Source organism: Rhipicephalus microplus, chromosome 2, assembly GCF_043290135.1.
Source record: "Rhipicephalus microplus isolate Deutch F79 chromosome 2, USDA_Rmic, whole genome shotgun sequence".
Taxonomy (NCBI): domain Eukaryota; kingdom Metazoa; phylum Arthropoda; class Arachnida; order Ixodida; family Ixodidae; genus Rhipicephalus; species Rhipicephalus microplus.
In genome coordinates, this window is record NC_134701.1 from 132,555,254 (window position 1) to 132,571,202 (window position 15,949).

General features: G+C 47.0%; 22 non-coding genes across 22 annotated transcripts; all 22 read right to left on the reverse strand.

Annotated features, from left to right (window-relative positions):
* Window positions 1-205: 205 nt before the first annotated feature.
* On the reverse strand, window positions 206-324 carry TRNAL-UAA (transfer RNA leucine (anticodon UAA)). The gene is made up of 2 exons: window positions 287-324; window positions 206-251 (listed from the first exon to the last, which is right to left on the reverse strand). It is a non-coding gene; the product is annotated as a tRNA-Leu (tRNA).
* A 248-nt stretch (window positions 325-572) lies between these two features.
* TRNAL-UAA (transfer RNA leucine (anticodon UAA)) lies at window positions 573-691 on the reverse strand. The gene is made up of 2 exons: window positions 654-691; window positions 573-618 (listed from the first exon to the last, which is right to left on the reverse strand). It is a non-coding gene; the product is annotated as a tRNA-Leu (tRNA).
* A 253-nt stretch (window positions 692-944) lies between these two features.
* TRNAL-UAA (transfer RNA leucine (anticodon UAA)) lies at window positions 945-1,063 on the reverse strand. Its single transcript has 2 exons — window positions 1,026-1,063; window positions 945-990 (listed from the first exon to the last, which is right to left on the reverse strand). It is a non-coding gene; the product is annotated as a tRNA-Leu (tRNA).
* Window positions 1,064-1,418: 355 nt separating this feature from the next.
* On the reverse strand, window positions 1,419-1,537 carry TRNAL-CAA (transfer RNA leucine (anticodon CAA)). The gene is made up of 2 exons: window positions 1,500-1,537; window positions 1,419-1,464 (listed from the first exon to the last, which is right to left on the reverse strand). It is a non-coding gene; the product is annotated as a tRNA-Leu (tRNA).
* Window positions 1,538-1,894: 357 nt separating this feature from the next.
* On the reverse strand, window positions 1,895-2,013 carry TRNAL-CAA (transfer RNA leucine (anticodon CAA)). The gene is made up of 2 exons: window positions 1,976-2,013; window positions 1,895-1,940 (listed from the first exon to the last, which is right to left on the reverse strand). It is a non-coding gene; the product is annotated as a tRNA-Leu (tRNA).
* A 250-nt stretch (window positions 2,014-2,263) lies between these two features.
* Window positions 2,264-2,382, reverse strand: TRNAL-UAA (transfer RNA leucine (anticodon UAA)). The gene is made up of 2 exons: window positions 2,345-2,382; window positions 2,264-2,309 (listed from the first exon to the last, which is right to left on the reverse strand). It is a non-coding gene; the product is annotated as a tRNA-Leu (tRNA).
* A 251-nt stretch (window positions 2,383-2,633) lies between these two features.
* Window positions 2,634-2,752, reverse strand: TRNAL-UAA (transfer RNA leucine (anticodon UAA)). Its single transcript has 2 exons — window positions 2,715-2,752; window positions 2,634-2,679 (listed from the first exon to the last, which is right to left on the reverse strand). It is a non-coding gene; the product is annotated as a tRNA-Leu (tRNA).
* Window positions 2,753-3,741: 989 nt separating this feature from the next.
* TRNAL-UAA (transfer RNA leucine (anticodon UAA)) lies at window positions 3,742-3,860 on the reverse strand. Its single transcript has 2 exons — window positions 3,823-3,860; window positions 3,742-3,787 (listed from the first exon to the last, which is right to left on the reverse strand). It is a non-coding gene; the product is annotated as a tRNA-Leu (tRNA).
* Window positions 3,861-4,110: 250 nt separating this feature from the next.
* TRNAL-UAA (transfer RNA leucine (anticodon UAA)) lies at window positions 4,111-4,228 on the reverse strand. The gene is made up of 2 exons: window positions 4,191-4,228; window positions 4,111-4,156 (listed from the first exon to the last, which is right to left on the reverse strand). It is a non-coding gene; the product is annotated as a tRNA-Leu (tRNA).
* Window positions 4,229-5,579: 1,351 nt separating this feature from the next.
* Window positions 5,580-5,698, reverse strand: TRNAL-CAA (transfer RNA leucine (anticodon CAA)). The gene is made up of 2 exons: window positions 5,661-5,698; window positions 5,580-5,625 (listed from the first exon to the last, which is right to left on the reverse strand). It is a non-coding gene; the product is annotated as a tRNA-Leu (tRNA).
* A 2,587-nt stretch (window positions 5,699-8,285) lies between these two features.
* TRNAL-CAA (transfer RNA leucine (anticodon CAA)) lies at window positions 8,286-8,404 on the reverse strand. The gene is made up of 2 exons: window positions 8,367-8,404; window positions 8,286-8,331 (listed from the first exon to the last, which is right to left on the reverse strand). It is a non-coding gene; the product is annotated as a tRNA-Leu (tRNA).
* Window positions 8,405-8,945: 541 nt separating this feature from the next.
* On the reverse strand, window positions 8,946-9,064 carry TRNAL-UAA (transfer RNA leucine (anticodon UAA)). The gene is made up of 2 exons: window positions 9,027-9,064; window positions 8,946-8,991 (listed from the first exon to the last, which is right to left on the reverse strand). It is a non-coding gene; the product is annotated as a tRNA-Leu (tRNA).
* A 251-nt stretch (window positions 9,065-9,315) lies between these two features.
* Window positions 9,316-9,434, reverse strand: TRNAL-UAA (transfer RNA leucine (anticodon UAA)). Its single transcript has 2 exons — window positions 9,397-9,434; window positions 9,316-9,361 (listed from the first exon to the last, which is right to left on the reverse strand). It is a non-coding gene; the product is annotated as a tRNA-Leu (tRNA).
* Window positions 9,435-10,236: 802 nt separating this feature from the next.
* Window positions 10,237-10,355, reverse strand: TRNAL-UAA (transfer RNA leucine (anticodon UAA)). The gene is made up of 2 exons: window positions 10,318-10,355; window positions 10,237-10,282 (listed from the first exon to the last, which is right to left on the reverse strand). It is a non-coding gene; the product is annotated as a tRNA-Leu (tRNA).
* A 251-nt stretch (window positions 10,356-10,606) lies between these two features.
* TRNAL-UAA (transfer RNA leucine (anticodon UAA)) lies at window positions 10,607-10,725 on the reverse strand. The gene is made up of 2 exons: window positions 10,688-10,725; window positions 10,607-10,652 (listed from the first exon to the last, which is right to left on the reverse strand). It is a non-coding gene; the product is annotated as a tRNA-Leu (tRNA).
* Window positions 10,726-10,975: 250 nt separating this feature from the next.
* On the reverse strand, window positions 10,976-11,094 carry TRNAL-UAA (transfer RNA leucine (anticodon UAA)). Its single transcript has 2 exons — window positions 11,057-11,094; window positions 10,976-11,021 (listed from the first exon to the last, which is right to left on the reverse strand). It is a non-coding gene; the product is annotated as a tRNA-Leu (tRNA).
* Window positions 11,095-11,522: 428 nt separating this feature from the next.
* TRNAL-CAA (transfer RNA leucine (anticodon CAA)) lies at window positions 11,523-11,641 on the reverse strand. The gene is made up of 2 exons: window positions 11,604-11,641; window positions 11,523-11,568 (listed from the first exon to the last, which is right to left on the reverse strand). It is a non-coding gene; the product is annotated as a tRNA-Leu (tRNA).
* Window positions 11,642-12,073: 432 nt separating this feature from the next.
* TRNAL-CAA (transfer RNA leucine (anticodon CAA)) lies at window positions 12,074-12,192 on the reverse strand. The gene is made up of 2 exons: window positions 12,155-12,192; window positions 12,074-12,119 (listed from the first exon to the last, which is right to left on the reverse strand). It is a non-coding gene; the product is annotated as a tRNA-Leu (tRNA).
* A 793-nt stretch (window positions 12,193-12,985) lies between these two features.
* Window positions 12,986-13,104, reverse strand: TRNAL-UAA (transfer RNA leucine (anticodon UAA)). The gene is made up of 2 exons: window positions 13,067-13,104; window positions 12,986-13,031 (listed from the first exon to the last, which is right to left on the reverse strand). It is a non-coding gene; the product is annotated as a tRNA-Leu (tRNA).
* Window positions 13,105-13,166: 62 nt separating this feature from the next.
* On the reverse strand, window positions 13,167-13,285 carry TRNAL-UAA (transfer RNA leucine (anticodon UAA)). The gene is made up of 2 exons: window positions 13,248-13,285; window positions 13,167-13,212 (listed from the first exon to the last, which is right to left on the reverse strand). It is a non-coding gene; the product is annotated as a tRNA-Leu (tRNA).
* Window positions 13,286-14,192: 907 nt separating this feature from the next.
* Window positions 14,193-14,311, reverse strand: TRNAL-CAA (transfer RNA leucine (anticodon CAA)). Its single transcript has 2 exons — window positions 14,274-14,311; window positions 14,193-14,238 (listed from the first exon to the last, which is right to left on the reverse strand). It is a non-coding gene; the product is annotated as a tRNA-Leu (tRNA).
* Window positions 14,312-15,216: 905 nt separating this feature from the next.
* Window positions 15,217-15,335, reverse strand: TRNAL-UAA (transfer RNA leucine (anticodon UAA)). The gene is made up of 2 exons: window positions 15,298-15,335; window positions 15,217-15,262 (listed from the first exon to the last, which is right to left on the reverse strand). It is a non-coding gene; the product is annotated as a tRNA-Leu (tRNA).
* Between the last annotated feature and the right edge of the window lie 614 nt (window positions 15,336-15,949).

Sequence of the window (15,949 nt, forward strand, 5' to 3'; positions counted from 1 at the left end):
GTAGTAAAGTAAAAAAGTTTGTCAGAAGTGGGGTTCGAACCCATGCCCACATACGTGGGCCAGAAGCTTCGTTGAACACGTATCACTGGACAAGGTTTCCCTTGTGTCTGGCGCCTTAGACCACTCGGCAATTCTGACATATTATTTCAGCCCCAGCAAAAGGAGACACTGACTTTGTGCTGGTATTAAAGTAAACAAAAGAGTTTGCCAGAAGTGGGATTTGAACCCACGCCCACATACGTGCACCAGAAGCCTCGTTAAACACGTATCACTGGGCAAGGTTTCCCTTAGGTCTGGCGCCTTCGACCACTCGGCCATTCTGACACAATATTTCAGCCCAGCAAAAGGCGGCACTGACTTTGTTCTTGTAGTAAAGTAAAAAACAGTTTGTCAGAAGTGGGATTTGAACCCACGCCCCCATACTTGGATCAGAAGCCTCGTTCAACACGTATCACTATGCAAGCTTTCCCTTGAGTCTGGCGTCTTGACTACTCGGCCATTCTGACACGATATATCAGCCTCAGCAAAAGAAGACACTGACTTTATGCTCGTAGTAAAGTAAAAAAAGAGATTGTCAGAAGTTGGATTTGAACCCACGCCAACATACGTGGACCAGAAGCCTCGTTCAACAGGCATCACTGGGCAAGGTTTTCCTTAAGTCTGGCGCCTTCGACCACTCGGCCATTCTGACACGATATATCAGCCCCGGCAAAAGAAGACACTGACTTTATGCTCGTAGTAAAGTAAAAAAAAAGAGATTGTCTGAAGTAGGATTTGAAGCCACGCCCACATACGTGGACCAGAAGCCTCGTTCAACCCGTATCACAGGGCGAGGTTTCCCTTAGGTCTGGCGCCTTCGACCACTCGGCCATTCTGACACAATATATCAGCCCCAGCAAAAGAAAAACACTGACTTTAAACTGGTAGTAAAGTAACAAAAAGAGTGTCAGAAGTGGGATTTGAACCCACGCCCACATACGTGGACCAGAAGCCTCGTTCGACCCGTATCACTGGGCAAGGTTTCCCTTAAGTCTGGCGCCTTCGACCACTCGGCCATTCTGACACAATATTTCAGCCCAGCAAAAGGAGACACTGACTTAGTTCTGGTAGTAAAGTAAAAAAAAAGTTTTTCAGAAGTGGGATTCGAACTCGCGTCCATATACGTGGACCAGAAGCCTCGTTCAACCCATATCACTGGGCAAGGTTTCCCTTGAGTCTGGCGCCTTAGACAGCTCGTCCATTCTGACTCAATATATCAGCCCCAGCAAAAGAAGACACTGACTTTATGCCCGTAGTAAAGTAAAAAAACGGAGTTTGTCAGAAGTGCGCATCAAACGCATCATCATTCTGACTCGATATATCAGCATCAGCAAAAGAAAGACACTGACTTTATGCTGGTAGAAAAGTAACAAAAAGAGTGTCGGAAGTGGGATTTGAACCCACGCCCACATACGTGGACCAGAAGCCTCGTTCAACCCGTATACCTGGACAAGGTTTTCCTTGAGTCTGGCGTCTTAGACCACTCGGCCATTCTGACACGATATATCAGCCCCAGGAAAAGAAGACACTGACTTTATGCTCGTAGTAAAGTAAAAAAACGGAGTTTGTCAGAAGTGCGCATCAAACGCATCATCATTCTGACACGATATATCAGCCCCAGCAAAAGAAGACACTGACTTTATGCTCGTAGTAAAGTAAAAAAACGGAGTTTGTCAGAAGTGCGCATCAAACCCACGCCCACATACGTGGACCAGAAGCCTCGTTCAACCCGTATCACTGGGCAAGGTTTCCCTTGAGTCTGGCGCCTAACACCATTCGGCCATGCTGACACGATATATTAGCCCCAGCAAAAAAAGACACTGACTTTATGCTGGTAGTAAAGTAAGCAAGAGATTGTCAGAAGTGGGATTCGAACCCACGCCCACTTACGTGGACCAGAAGCCTCGTTCAACCCGTATCACTAGGCAAGGTTTTCCTTGAATCTGGCGCCTTAGACCACTCGGCTATTCTGACTCGATATATCAGCACCAGCAAAAGAAAGACACTGACTTTATACTGGTAGTAAAGTAACAAAAAGAATGTGAGAAGTGCGATTTGAACCCACGCCAACATACTGGGACCAGAAGCCTCGTTCAACCCGCATCACTGGGCAAGGTTTCCCTTAAGTCTGGCGCCTTCGACCACTCGGCCATTCTGATACAATATTTCAGCCCAGCAAAAGGAGACACTGACTTTCTTCTGGTAGTAAAGTAAAAAAAGAGATTGTTAGAAGTTGGATTTGAACCCACGCCCACATACGTGGACCAGAAGCCTCGTTCAACAGGCTTCACTGGGCAAGGTTTTCCTTAAGTCTGGCGCCTTCGACCACTCGGCCATTCTGACACGATATATCAGCCCCGGCAAAAGAAGACACTGACTTTATGCTCGTAGTAAAGTAAAAAAAGAGATTGTCTGAAGTAGGATCTGAAGCCACGCCCGCATACGTGGACCAGAAGCCTCGTTCAACCCGTATCACAGGGCGAGGTTTCCCTTAGGTCTGGCGCCTTCGACCACTCGGCCATTCTGACACAATATATCAGCACCAGCAAAAGAAAGACACTGACTTTATACTGGTAGTAAAGTAACAAAAAGAGTGTCAGAAGTGGGATTTGAACCCACACCCACATACGTGGACCAGAAGCCTCGTTCAGCCCGTATCACTGGGCAAGGTTTCCCTTAAGTCTGGCGCCTTCGACCACTCGGCCATTCTGACACAATATTTCAGCCCAGCAAAAGGAGACACTGACTTTGTTCTGGTAGTAAAGTAAAAAAAAATTTGTCAGAAGTGGGATTCAAACCCACGCCCACATACGTGGACCAGAAGCCTCGTTCGACCCGTATCACTGGGCAAGGTTTTCCTTGAGTCTGGCACCTCAGACCACACGGGCATTCTGACAGGATATATTAGCCCCAGCAAAAGAAGACACCGACTTTATGCTCGTAGTAAAGTAAAAAAACAGAGTTTGTCAGAAGTGCGCATCAAACCCACGCCCACATACGTGGACCAGAAGCCTCGTTCAACCCGTATCACTGGGCAAGGTTTCCCTTGAGTCTGGCGCCTAACACCACTCGGCCATGCTGACACGATATATTAGCCCCAGCAAAAAAGACACTGACTTTATGCTGGTAGTAAAGTAAGAAAAAGTTTGTCAGAAGGGGGATTCGAACCCAAGCCCACTTACGTGGACCAGAAGCCTCGTTCAACCCGTATCACTAGGCAAGGTTTTTCTTGAGTCTGGTGTTTTAGATTACTCGGCTATTCTGACTCGATATATCAGCACCAGCAAAAGAAAGACACTGACTTTATACTGGTAGTAAAGTAACAAAATGAATGTCAGAAGTGCGATTTGAACCCACGCCAACATACTGGGACCAGAAGCCTCGTTCAACCCGCATCACTGGGCAAGGTTTCCCTTAAGTCTGGCGCCTTCGACCACTCGGCCATTCAGACACGATATATCAGCCCCGGCAAAAGAAGACACTGACTTTATGCTCGTAGTAAAGTAAAAAAAAGAGATTGTCTGAAGTAGGATTTGAAGCCACGCCCACATACGTGGACCAGAAGCCTCGTTCAACCCGCATCACAGGGCGATGTTTCCCTTAGGTCTGGCGCCTTCGACCACAGGGCCATTCTGACACGATATTTCAGCCCCGCAAAACGAGACACTGACTTTGTGATGGTAGTAAAGTAAAAAAAGAGATTGTCAGCAGTGGGATTTGAACCCACGCCCACATACGTGGACCAGAAGCCTCGTTCAACAGGCATCACTGGGCAAGCTTTCCCTTAAGTCTGGCGCCTTCGACCACTCGGCCATTCTGACACAATATTTCAGCCCAGCAAAAGAAGACACTGACTTTGTTCTGGTAGAAAAGTAAAAAACAGAGTTTGTCAGAAGTGGGAATCGAACCCAAGTCCACATACGTGGACCAGAAGCCTAGTTCAACCCGTATCACTGGGCAAGGTTTCTCTTGAGTCTGGTACCTTAGACCACTCGGCCCTTCTGGCACGATGTTTTAACCCCAGCAAAAGAAGGCACTGACTTTATGCTGGTAGTAAAGTAAAAAAGAGTTTGCCAGAAGTGGGATTCGAACCCACGCCCACATACGTGGACCAGAAGCCTCATTCAACCGTATCACAGGGCAAGGTTTCCCTTAAGTCTGGCGCCTTAGACCACTCGGCCATTCTGACACGATATATCAGCCCCAGCAAAAAAAGACACTGACATTGTGCTAGTAGTAAAGTAAAAAAGTTTGTCAGAATTGCGATTCGAACCCACGCACACATACGTGGACCAGAAGCCTCGTTCAAGCCATATCACTGGGAAAGGTTTCCATTGAGTCTGGCACCTCAGACCACTCGGGCATTCTGACAGGATATATTAGCCCCAGCAAAAGAAGACACTGACTTTATGCTCGTAGTAAAGTAAAAAAACAGAGTTTGTCAGAAGTGCGCATCAAACCCACGCCCACATACGTGGACCAGAAGCCTCGTTCAACCCGTATCACTGGGCAAGGTTGCCCTTGAGTCTGGCGCCAACACCACTCGGCCATGCTGACACGATATATTAGCCCCAGCAAAAAAAGACACTGACTTTAGGCTGGTAGTAAAGTAAGAAAAAGATTGTCAGAAGTGGGATTCGAACCCAAGCCCACTTACGTGGACCAGAAGCCTCGTTCAACCCGTATCCCTAGGCAAGGTTTTCCTTGAGTCTGGTGTTTTAGATTACTCGGCTATTCTGACTCGATATATCAGCACCAGCAAAAGAAAGACACTGACTTTATACTGGTAGTAAAGTAACAAAAAGAATGTCAGAAGTGCGATTTGAACCCACGCCAACATACTGGGACCAGAAGCCTCGTTCAACCCGCATCACTGGGCAAGGTTTCCCGTAAGTCTGGCGCCTTCGACTACTCGGCCATTCTGACACGATATATCAGCCCCGGCAAAAGAAGACACTGACTTTATGCTCGTAGTAAAGTAAAAAAAAAGAGATTGTCTGAAGTAGGATTCGAACCCACGCCCACATACGTGGACCAGAAGCCTCGTTCAACTCGTATCACAGGGCAAGGTTTGCCTTAAGTCTGGTGACTAAGACCACTCTTCCTTTCTGACACAATAGTTCAGCCCAGCAAAAGGAGACATTGACTTTGTTCTGGTAGTAAAGTAAAAAAAGTTTGTCAGAAGTGGGATACGAACCCACGCACACATACGTGGACAAGAAGCCTCGTTCAACTCGTATCTCTAGGCAAGGTTTCCCTTGAGTCTGGCGCCTTAGACCACTCGGCCATTCTGACACGACAGTCCAGCCCAGCAAAAGGAGACACTGACTTTGTTCTGGTAGTAAAGTAAAAAAAAGTTTGTCCGAAGTAAGATTCGAACCCACGCACACACACGTGGACCAGAAGCCTCATTCTACCCATATCACTGGGCCACGTTCTCCTTGATTCGGGCGCCTTAGACCACGCAGCCATTTTGACACGATATATCAGCCCCAGAAAGAAGACACTGGCTTTGTGCTGGTAGTAAAGTAAAAAAAGTTTGTCAGAAGAGGGATTCGAACCCACGCACACATACGTAGACCAGAAGCCTCGTTCAACTCGTATGAGTGGGCAAGGTTTCCCTTGAGTCTGGCGCCTTAGACCACTCGGCCATTCTGACACGATATATCAGCCGCAGCAAAAGAAGACACTGACTTTGTGCTGGTAGTAAAGTAAAACAAGTTTTTCAGAAGTGGGATTCGAACCCACGCGCACATATGTGGACCAGAATCCTCGTTCAACTCTTATCACTGGGCAAGGTTCCCTTGAGTCTGGCGCCTTAGACCACTCGGCCATTGTGATACGATATGTCAGCCCCAGCAAAAAATGACACTGACTGTGTGCTGGTAGTAAAGAAAAAAAATTGTCAGAAGTGGGATTCGAACCCACGCACACATACGTGGACCAGAAGCCTCGTTCAACCCGTATCACTGGGCAAGGTTTTCCTTGAGTTTGGCGCCTCAGACCACTCGGCAATTCTGACATTTTTTTCTTTACTGCCTGTTTAGACGTACACATAGAAATACAAATACAGTGAGGGATCAAAAGTAATAATTCAAGTTACATAAGACATAGATACATAAATGGGCATGGGTAAAAGGAGCAACCAAACTTTGGCTGGCGATTGACGGCTAAAAGCGTCTCATGTTCGTGAGTGGCTCGATCGTCGATACGCATTCAGGTATCGGATCTAAAGATTTATGTGCTTCCAGGAACCTTCCCACTTATTCGCGGAAGTTATCGTGTGCCGATCTTGCATCTATATTTACATGTCGTGCGGCCATGCAGGCCTTCCATATGCAGTGCAAACCAAGTAGCATAACAGCGTCAAACGGGACACCTTCTTGGTTGTCCACAGTTAGAAAACGAATTCCTTGTGGGTCTAATGGGAGGTCTTTCTTTAGCGTTCTTTGTAATATATCTCTGAAGAACACGCCTTCCCAGCATTCTAAGAAGACGTGCTCAATGGTTTCGGGCTTTCTACATAAGAAACAGTGACCACCCCATGGTACATACATTGCTTGTTCCTGTAGCCATGTTTTTACTTCTAGTGTCCCGGTGTGCAATCTGAAGAAAAAGGACTTGGCTCCTGGAGCTACATACATATGTTTGACACGCTTCAGGACATCACTTCCAGACTTGGCACTATATATTGTGCGATACAAAGGCACGGGGAGTAGTATATCTAGAAGATCTTTGTATAGCTTCCTTCGTTTCACTCCCGCCAGATATTCCCATGAGAATCGAGCACGCAAGAACCTATAAGCCATCACAACCTCCTTCGAAAAACCGAAAACCCCGCCTTCAATACATTCGGTGGATACCACAAAGTCCGGCACAAGTTTGCTAAGTCTCAGCTGTAATACAGTGCGCAAAAAAGGGTCCTTCACATCCCTAAGGAAGCAGAACCGATTCACTATTTGCCTATAGAATAAGTGCAACAGGCCGAGACCTCCATCACGTACACGTCGGAACAAGATGGTGCGGCTCGTTCTCTCCCAAACCGATCCCCAAACAAAAACAGCCAAAATTCTTTGGAGCTTTTGTATGTTAATGCGTGAGCAGTGCAAAACACTACACACATACTACAGTTTGGTAATGAAAAACACATTACACACCGTGGTACGTGCAAACATAGACAATTACGAGCCTTTTGTCCTCTCAGTTCTTGCGCGCATTGCCGCAACTTGGTTCTGCCAGTCTGGTTCACTGTCACGGTAAAACTCTAAAGGGGCGCCTAGGTATTTCGTGGGAATGGAAACCTATTGCATGTTGGCAAAGTACTCGGCCATTCTGACACGATATATCAGCCCCAGCAAAAGAAGACACTGACTTTATGCTGGTAGTAAAGGAAAAAAAGAGTTTGTCAGAAGTGGGATTTGAACCCACGCCCACATACGTGGACCAGAAGCTTCGTTCAACCCGTATCACTGGGCAAGGATTCCCTTAAGTTTGGCGCCTCAGATCACTCCGCCATTCTGATACGATATATCAGCCCCAGAAAGCAGACACAGACTTTGTGCTGGTAATAAATTAAAAAGAAATAGAGTTTGGCAGAAGTGGGATTCAAACCCATGCCCACATACGTGGACAAGAAGCCTCCTTCAACCCGTATGATTGGGCAAGGTTTCCCTTAAGTCTGGCGCCTTGGACCACTCGGCCATTCTGACACGATATTTAAGCCCAGCAAAAGGAGATACTGGCTTTGTTCTGATAGTAAAGTAAAAAAAGTTTGTCAGTAGTGGGATTCGATCCCACGCCCATATACGTGGACCAGAAGCCTCGTTCAACACGTATCACTGGGCAAGGCTTCCCTTAGGTCTCACGCCTTTGACCACTCGGTCATTTTGGCACAATATTTCAGCCCAGCAAAAGGAGACACTGACTTAGTTCTGGTAGTAAAGTAAAAAAAAAGTTTGTCAGAAGTGGGATTCGAACCCGCGTCCATATACGTGGACCAGAAGCCTCGTTCAACCCATATCACTGGGCAAGGTTTCCCTTGAGTCTGGCGCCTTAGACAGCTCGTCCATTCTGACTCGATATATCAGCCCCAGCAAAAGAAGACACTGACTTTATGCTCGTAGTAAAGTAAAAAAACGGAGTTTGTCAGAAGTGCGCATCAAACGCATCATCATTCTGACTCAATATATCAGCATCAGCAAAAGAAAGACACTGACTTTATGCTGGTAGAAAAGTAACAAAAAGAGTGTCAGAAGTGGGATTTGAACCCACGCCCACATACGTGGACCAGAAGCCTCGTTCAACCCGTATACCTGGGCAAGGTTTTCCTTGAGTCTGGCGCCTTAGACCACTCGGCCATTCTGACACGATATATCAGCCCCAGGAAAAGAAGACACTGACTTTATGCTCGTAGTAAAGTAAAAAAACGGAGTTTGTCAGAAGTGCGCATCAAACGCATCATCATTCTGACACGATATATCAGCCCCAGCAAAAGAAGACACTGACTTTATGCTCGTAGTAAAGTAAAAAAACGGAGTTTGTCAGAAGTGCGCATCAAACCCACGCCCACATACGTGGACCAGAAGCCTCGTTCAACCCGTATCACTGGGCAAGGTTTCCCTTGAGTCTGGCGCCTAACACCACTCGGCCATGCTGACACGATATATTAGCCCCAGCAAAAAAAGACACTGACTTTATACTGGTAGTAAAGTAACAAAAAGAATGTGAGAAGTGCGATTTGAACCCACGCCAACATACTGGGACCAGAAGCCTCGTTCAACCCGCATCTCTGGGCTAGGTTTCCCTTAAGTCTGGCGCCTTCGACCACTCGGCCATTCTGACACAATATTTCAGCCCAGCAAAAGGAGACACTGACTTTCTTCTGGTAGTAAAGTAAAAAAAGAAATTGTCAGAAGTTGGATTTGAACCCACGCCCACATACGTGGACCAGAAGCCTCGTTCAACAGGCTTCACTGGGCAAGGTTTTCCTTAAGTCTGGCGCCTTCGACCACTCGGCCATTCTGACACGATATATCAGCCCCGGCAAAAGAAGACACTGACTTTATGCTCGTAGTAAAGTAAAAAAAGAGATTGTCTGAAGTAGGATCTGAAGCCACGCCCGCATACGTGGACCAGAAGCCTCGTTCAACCCGTATCACAGGGCGAGGTTTCCCTTAGTTCTGGCGCCTTCGACCACTCGGCCATTCTGACACAATATATCAGCACCAGCAAAAGAAAGACACTGACTTTATACTGGTGGTAAAGTAACAAAAAGAGTGTCAGAAGTGGGATTTGAACCCACGCCCACATACGTGGACCAGAAGCCTCGTTCAACCCGTATCACTGGGCAAGGTTTCCCTTAAGTCTGGCGCCTTCGACCACTCGGCCATTCTGACACAATATTTCAGCCCAGCAAAAGGAGACACTCACTTTGTTCTGGTAGTAAAGTAAAAAAAAAGTTTGTCAGAAGTGGGATTCAAACCCACGCCCACGTACGTGGACCAGAAGCCTCGTTCGACCCGTATCACTGGGCAAGGTGTTCCTTGAGTCTGGCACCTCAGACCACTCGGGCATTCTGACAGGATATATTAGCCCCAGCAAAAGAAGACACCGACTTTATGCTCGTAGTAATTTAAAAAACAGAGTTTGTCAGAAGTGCGCATCAAACCCACGCCCACATACGTGGACCAGAAGCCTCGTTCAACCCGTATCACTGGGCAAGGTTTCCCTTGAGTCTGGCGCCTAACACCACTCGGCCATGCTGACACGATATATTAGCCCCAGCAAAAAAGACACTGACTTTATGCTGGTAGTAAAGTAAGAAAAAGTTTGTCAGAAGTGGGATTCGAACCCAAGCCCACTTACGTGGACCAGAAGCCTCGTTCAACCCGTATCACTAGGCAAGGTTTTTCTTGAGTCTGGTGTTTTAGATTACTCGGCTATTCTGACTCGATATATCAGCACCAGCAAAAGAAAGACACTGACTTTATACTGGTAGTAAAGTAACAAAAAGAATGTCAGAAGTGCGATTTGAACCCACGCCAACATACTGGGACCAGAAGCCTCGTTCAATCCGCGTCACTGGGCAAGGTTTCCCTTAAGTCTGGCGCCTTCGACCACTCGGCCATTCTCACACAATATTTCAGCCCAGCAAAAGGAGACACTGACTTTCTTCTGTAGTAAAGTAAAAAAAGAGATTGTCAGAAGTTGGATTTGAACCCACGCCCACATACGTGGACCAGAAGCCTCGTTCAACAGGCATCACTGGGCAAGGTTTTCCTTAAGTCTGGCGCCTTCGACCACTCGGCCATTCTGACAGGATATATCAGCCCCGGCAAAAGAAGACACTGACTTTATGCTCGTAGTAAAGTAAAAAAAAGAGATTGTCTGAAGTAGGATTTGAAGCCACGCCCACATACGTGGACCAGAAGCCTCGTTCAACCCGCATCACAGGGCGATGTTTCCCTTAGGTCTGGCGCCTTCGACCACACGGCCATTCTGACACGATATTTCAGCCCCGCAAAACGAGACACTGACTTTGTGATGGTAGTAAAGTAAAAAAAGAGATTGTCAGCAGTGGGATTTGAACCCACGCCCACATACGTGGACCAGAAGCCTCGTTCAACAGGCATAACTGGGCAAGCTTTCCCTTAAGTCTGGCGCCTTCGACCACTCGGCCATTCTGACACAATATTTCAGCCCAGCAAAAAAAGACACTGACTTTGTTCTGGTAGAAAAGTAAAAAACAGAGTTCGTCAGAAGTGGGAATCGAACCCACGTCCACATACGTGGACCAGAAGTCTAGTTCAACCCGTATCACTGGGCAAGGTTTCTCTTGAGCCTGGTGCCTTAGACCACTCGGCCCTTCTGACACGATGTTTTAACCCCAGCAAAAGAAGACACTGACTTTATGCTGGTAGTAAAGTAAAAAAGAGTTTGCCAGAAGTGGGATTCGAACCCACGCCCACATACGTGGACCAGAAGCCTCGTTCAACCCGTATAACAGGGCAAGGTTTCCCTTAAGTCTGGCGCCTTAGACCACTCGGCCATTCTGACACGATATTTCAGCCCAGCAAAAGGAGACACTGACTTTGTTCTGGTGGTAAAGTAAAAAAGTTTCTCGGAAGTGGGAATCGAACCCACGTCCACATACGTGGACCAGAAGTCTAGTTCAACCCGTATCACTGGGCAAGGTTTCTCTTGAGGCTGGTGCCTTAGACCACTCGGCCCTTCTGACACGATGTTTTAACCCCAGCAAAAGAAGACATTGACTTTGTGCTGTTAGTAAAGTAAAAAAGAGTTTGTCAGAAGTGGGATTCGAACCCACGCCGACATACGTGGACCAGAAGCCTCGTTCAACCCGTATAAAAGGGCAAGGTTTGCCCTAAGTCTGGCGCCTAAGACCACTCTTCCATTCTGACACAATATTTCAGCCCAGCAAAAGGAGACACTGACTTTGTTCTGGTAGTAAAGTAAAAAAAGTTTGTCAGAAGTGGGATATGAACCCACGCACACATACGTGGACCAGAAGCCTCGTTCAACCCGTATCACTGGGCAAGGTTTCCCTTGAGTCTGGCGCCTTAGACCACTCGGCCATTCTGACACGACATATAAGCCCCAGCAAAAAAAGACACTGACTTTGTGCTGGAAGTAAAGTAAAAAAGTTTGTCAGAAGTGCGATTCGAACCCACGCACACATACGTGGACCAGAATTCTCGTTACACTCTTATCACTCGGCAAGGTTTACTTTAAGTCTGGCACCTTAGACCACTCGGCCATTCTGATACGATATGTCAGCCCCAGCAAAAGGAGACACTGACTTTGTTTTGTTAGTTAAGTAAAAAAGTTTGTCAGAAGAGGGATTCGAACCCACGCCCACATACGTAGACCAGAAGCCTCGTTCAACTCCTATCACTGAGCAAGGTTTCCCTTGAGTCTGGCGCCTTAGACCACTCGGTCATTCTGATACGATATATCAGCCCCAACAAAAGATGACACTGACTTTATGCTCGTAGTAAAGTAAAAAAAAAGAGTTTGCCTGAAGTGGGATTTGAACCCACGCCCACACACCTTCACCAGAAGCCTCGTTCAACCCGTATAACTGAGCAAGGTTTCCCTTGAGTCTGGCACCTTAGACCACTCGGCCATTCGGACACGACATATCAGCCCAGAAAAAGGAGACACTGACATTGTTCTGGTAGTAAAGTAAAAAAAGTTTCTCAGAATAGGATTTCAACCCACGCCCACATACGTAGACCAGAAGCCTCGTTCAACCCGTATCCCCGGGCAAGGTTTCCCTTAAGTCTGGCGCCTTGGACCACTCGGTCATTCTGACACGATATTTCAGCCCAGCAAAAGGAGACACTGACTTGCTTCTGGTAGTAGATTAAAAAATTTTCTCAGAAGTGGGATTCGAACCAACGCCCACATAAGTGGATCAGAAGCCTCGTTCAACCCGTATCACTGGCCAAGGTTTCCCTTAAGTCTTGCGCCTTCGACCACTCGGCCATTCTGACACAATATTTCAGCCCAGCAAAAGGAGACACTGACATTGTTCTCGTAGTAAAGTAAAAAAAAGATTGTCAGAAGTGGGATTCGAACCCACGTCCACATACGTGGACCAAAGGCCTTGTTTAACCCGTATCACCGGGCAATGTTTCCCTTAGGTCTGGTGCCTTAGACAACTCCGCCGTTCTGACACGATATATAAGCTGCAGCAAAAGAAGACACTGACTTTGTTCTGGTAGTAAAGTAAAAAAAGTTTGTCAGAAGTGGGATTTGCACCCACGCACACATACGTGGACCAGAAGCCTCGTTCATCTCGTATGACTGGACATGGTTTCCCTTGAGTCTAGCGCCTTCGACCACTCGGCCATTCTGACACAATATTTCAGCCCAGCAAAAAGAGACACTGACTTTGTGCTGGTAGTAAATAAAAAAAAGAGTTTGTCAGAAGTGGGATTCGAACCCACGCCCACATACGTAGACCAGAAGCCTAGTTCAACGCGTATCACTGGGCAAGGTTTCCCTTAGGTCTGGCGCATTGGACCACTCGGCCATTCTGACACGATATTTCAGCCCAGCAAAAGGAGACACTGACTTTCTTCTGGTAGTAGATTAAAAAAATTTGTCAGAAGTGGGCATCGAACCCACGCACACATACGTGGACCAGAAGCCTCGTTCAACCCGTATCACTGGGCAAGGTTTCTCTTAAGTCTGGCGCCTTCGACCACTCGGCCATTCTGACACAATATTTCAGCCCAGCAAAAGGAGACACTGACTTTGTTCTGGTAGTAAATTAAAAAAAGTTTGTCAGAATAGGATTCGAACCCACGCCCACATACGTGTACCAGAAGCCTCGTTCAACCCGTTACACTGGTCAAGGTTTCCCATGAGTCTGGAGCCTTAGACCACTCGGCTATTCTGATACGATACATCAGCCCCAGCAAAAGATGACACTGACTTTGTGCTCGTAGTAAAGTAAAAAAAGAAGAGTTTGTCTGAAGTCGGATTTGAACCCACGCCCACATACGTAGACCAGAAGCCTCGTTCAACCCGTATCACCAGGCAAGGTTTCCCTTAAGTCTGGCGCCTTGGACCACTCGGCCATTCTGACACAATATATCACCCAGCAAAAGGAGACACTGACTTTGTTCTGGTAGTAAAGTAAAAAAAAAGTTTGTCAGTAGTGGGATTCGATCCCACGCCCATATACGTGGACCAGAAGCCTCGTTCAACACGTATCACTGGGCAAGGCTTCCCTTAGGTCTCACGCCTTTGACCACTCGGTCATTTTGGCACAATATTTCAGCCCAGCAAAAGGAGACACTGACTTAGTTCTGGTAGTAAAGTAAAAAAAAAGTTTGTCAGAAGTGGGATTCGAACCCGCGTCCATATACGTGGACCAGAAGCCTCGTTCAACCCATATCACTGGGCAAGGTTTCCCTTGAGTCTGGCGCCTTAGACAGCTCGTCCATTCTGACTCGATATATCAGCCCCAGCAAAAGAAGACACTGACTTTATGCTCGTAGTAAAGTAAAAAAACGGAGTTTGTCAGAAGTGCGCATCAAACGCATCATCATTCTGACTCAATATATCAGCATCAGCAAAAGAAAGACACTGACTTTATGCTGGTAGAAAAGTAACAAAAAGAGTGTCAGAAGTGGGATTTGAACCCACGCCCACATACGTGGACCAGAAGCCTCGTTCAACCCGTATACCTGGGCAAGGTTTTCCTTGAGTCTGGCGCCTTAGACCACTCGGCCATTCTGACACGATATATCAGCCCCAGGAAAAGAAGACACTGACTTTATGCTCGTAGTAAAGTAAAAAAACGGAGTTTGTCAGAAGTGCGCATCAAACGCATCATCATTCTGACACGATATATCAGCCCCAGCAAAAGAAGACACTGACTTTATGCTCGTAGTAAAGTAAAAAAACGGAGTTTGTCAGAAGTGCGCATCAAACCCACGCCCACATACGTGGACCAGAAGCCTCGTTCAACCCGTATCACTGGGCAAGGTTTCCCTTGAGTCTGGCGCCTAACACCACTCGGCCATGCTGACACGATATATTAGCCCCAGCAAAAAAAGACACTGACTTTATACTGGTAGTAAAGTAACAAAAAGAATGTGAGAAGTGCGATTTGAACCCACGCCAACATACTGGAACCAGAAGCCTCGTTCAACCCGCATCTCTGGGCTAGGTTTCCCTTAAGTCTGGCGCCTTCGACCACTCGGCCATTCTGACACAATATTTCAGCCCAGCAAAAGGAGACACTGACTTTCTTCTGGTAGTAAAGTAAAAAAAGAGATTGTCAGAAGTTGAACCCACGCCCACATACGTGGACCAGAAGCCTCGTTCAACAGGCTTCACTGGGCAAGGTTTTCCTTAAGTCTGGCGCCTTCGACCACTCGGCCATTCTGACACGATATATCAGCCCCGGCAAAAGAAGACACTGACTTTATGCTCGTAGTAAAGTAAAAAAAGAGATTGTCTGAAGTAGGATCTGAAGCCACGCCCGCATACGTGGACCAGAAGCCTCGTTCAACCCGTATCACAGGGCGAGGTTTCCCTTAGTTCTGGCGCCTTCGACCACTCGGCCATTCTGACACAATATATCAGCACCAGCAAAAGAAAGACACTGACTTTATACTGGTAGTAAAGTAACAAAAAGAGAGTCAGAAGTGGGATTTGAACCCACGCCCACATACGTGGACCAGAAGCCTCGTTCAACCCGTATCACTGGGCAAGGTTTCCCTTAAGTCTGGCGCCTTCGACCACTCGGCCATTCTGACACAATATTTCAGCCCAGCAAAAGGAGACACTCACTTTGTTCTGGTAGTAAAGTAAAAAAAAAGTTTGTCAGAAGTGGGATTCAAACCCACGCCCACATACGTGGACCAGAAGCCTCGTTCGACCCGTATCACTGGGCAAGGTGTTCCTTGAGTCTGGCACCTCAGACCACTCGGGCATTCTGACAGGATATATTAGCCCCAGCAAAAGAAGACACCGACTTTATGCTCGTAGTAATTTAAAAAAACAGAGTTTGTCAGAAGTGCGCATCAAACCCACGCCCACATACGTGGACCAGAAGCCTCGTTCAACCCGTATCACTGGGCAAGGTTTCCCTTGAGTCTGGCGCCTAACACCACTCGGCCATGCTGACACGATATATTAGCCCCAGCAAAAAAGACACTGACTTTATGCTGGTAGTAAAGTAAGAAAAAGTTTGTCAGAAGTGGGATTCGAACCCAAGCCCACTTACGTGGACCAGAAGCCTCGTTCAACCCGTATCACTAGGCAAGGTTTTTCTTGAGTCTGGTGTTTTAGATTACTCGGCTATTCTGACTCGATATATCAGCACCAGCAAAAGAAAGACACTGACTTTATACTGGTAGTAAAGTAACAA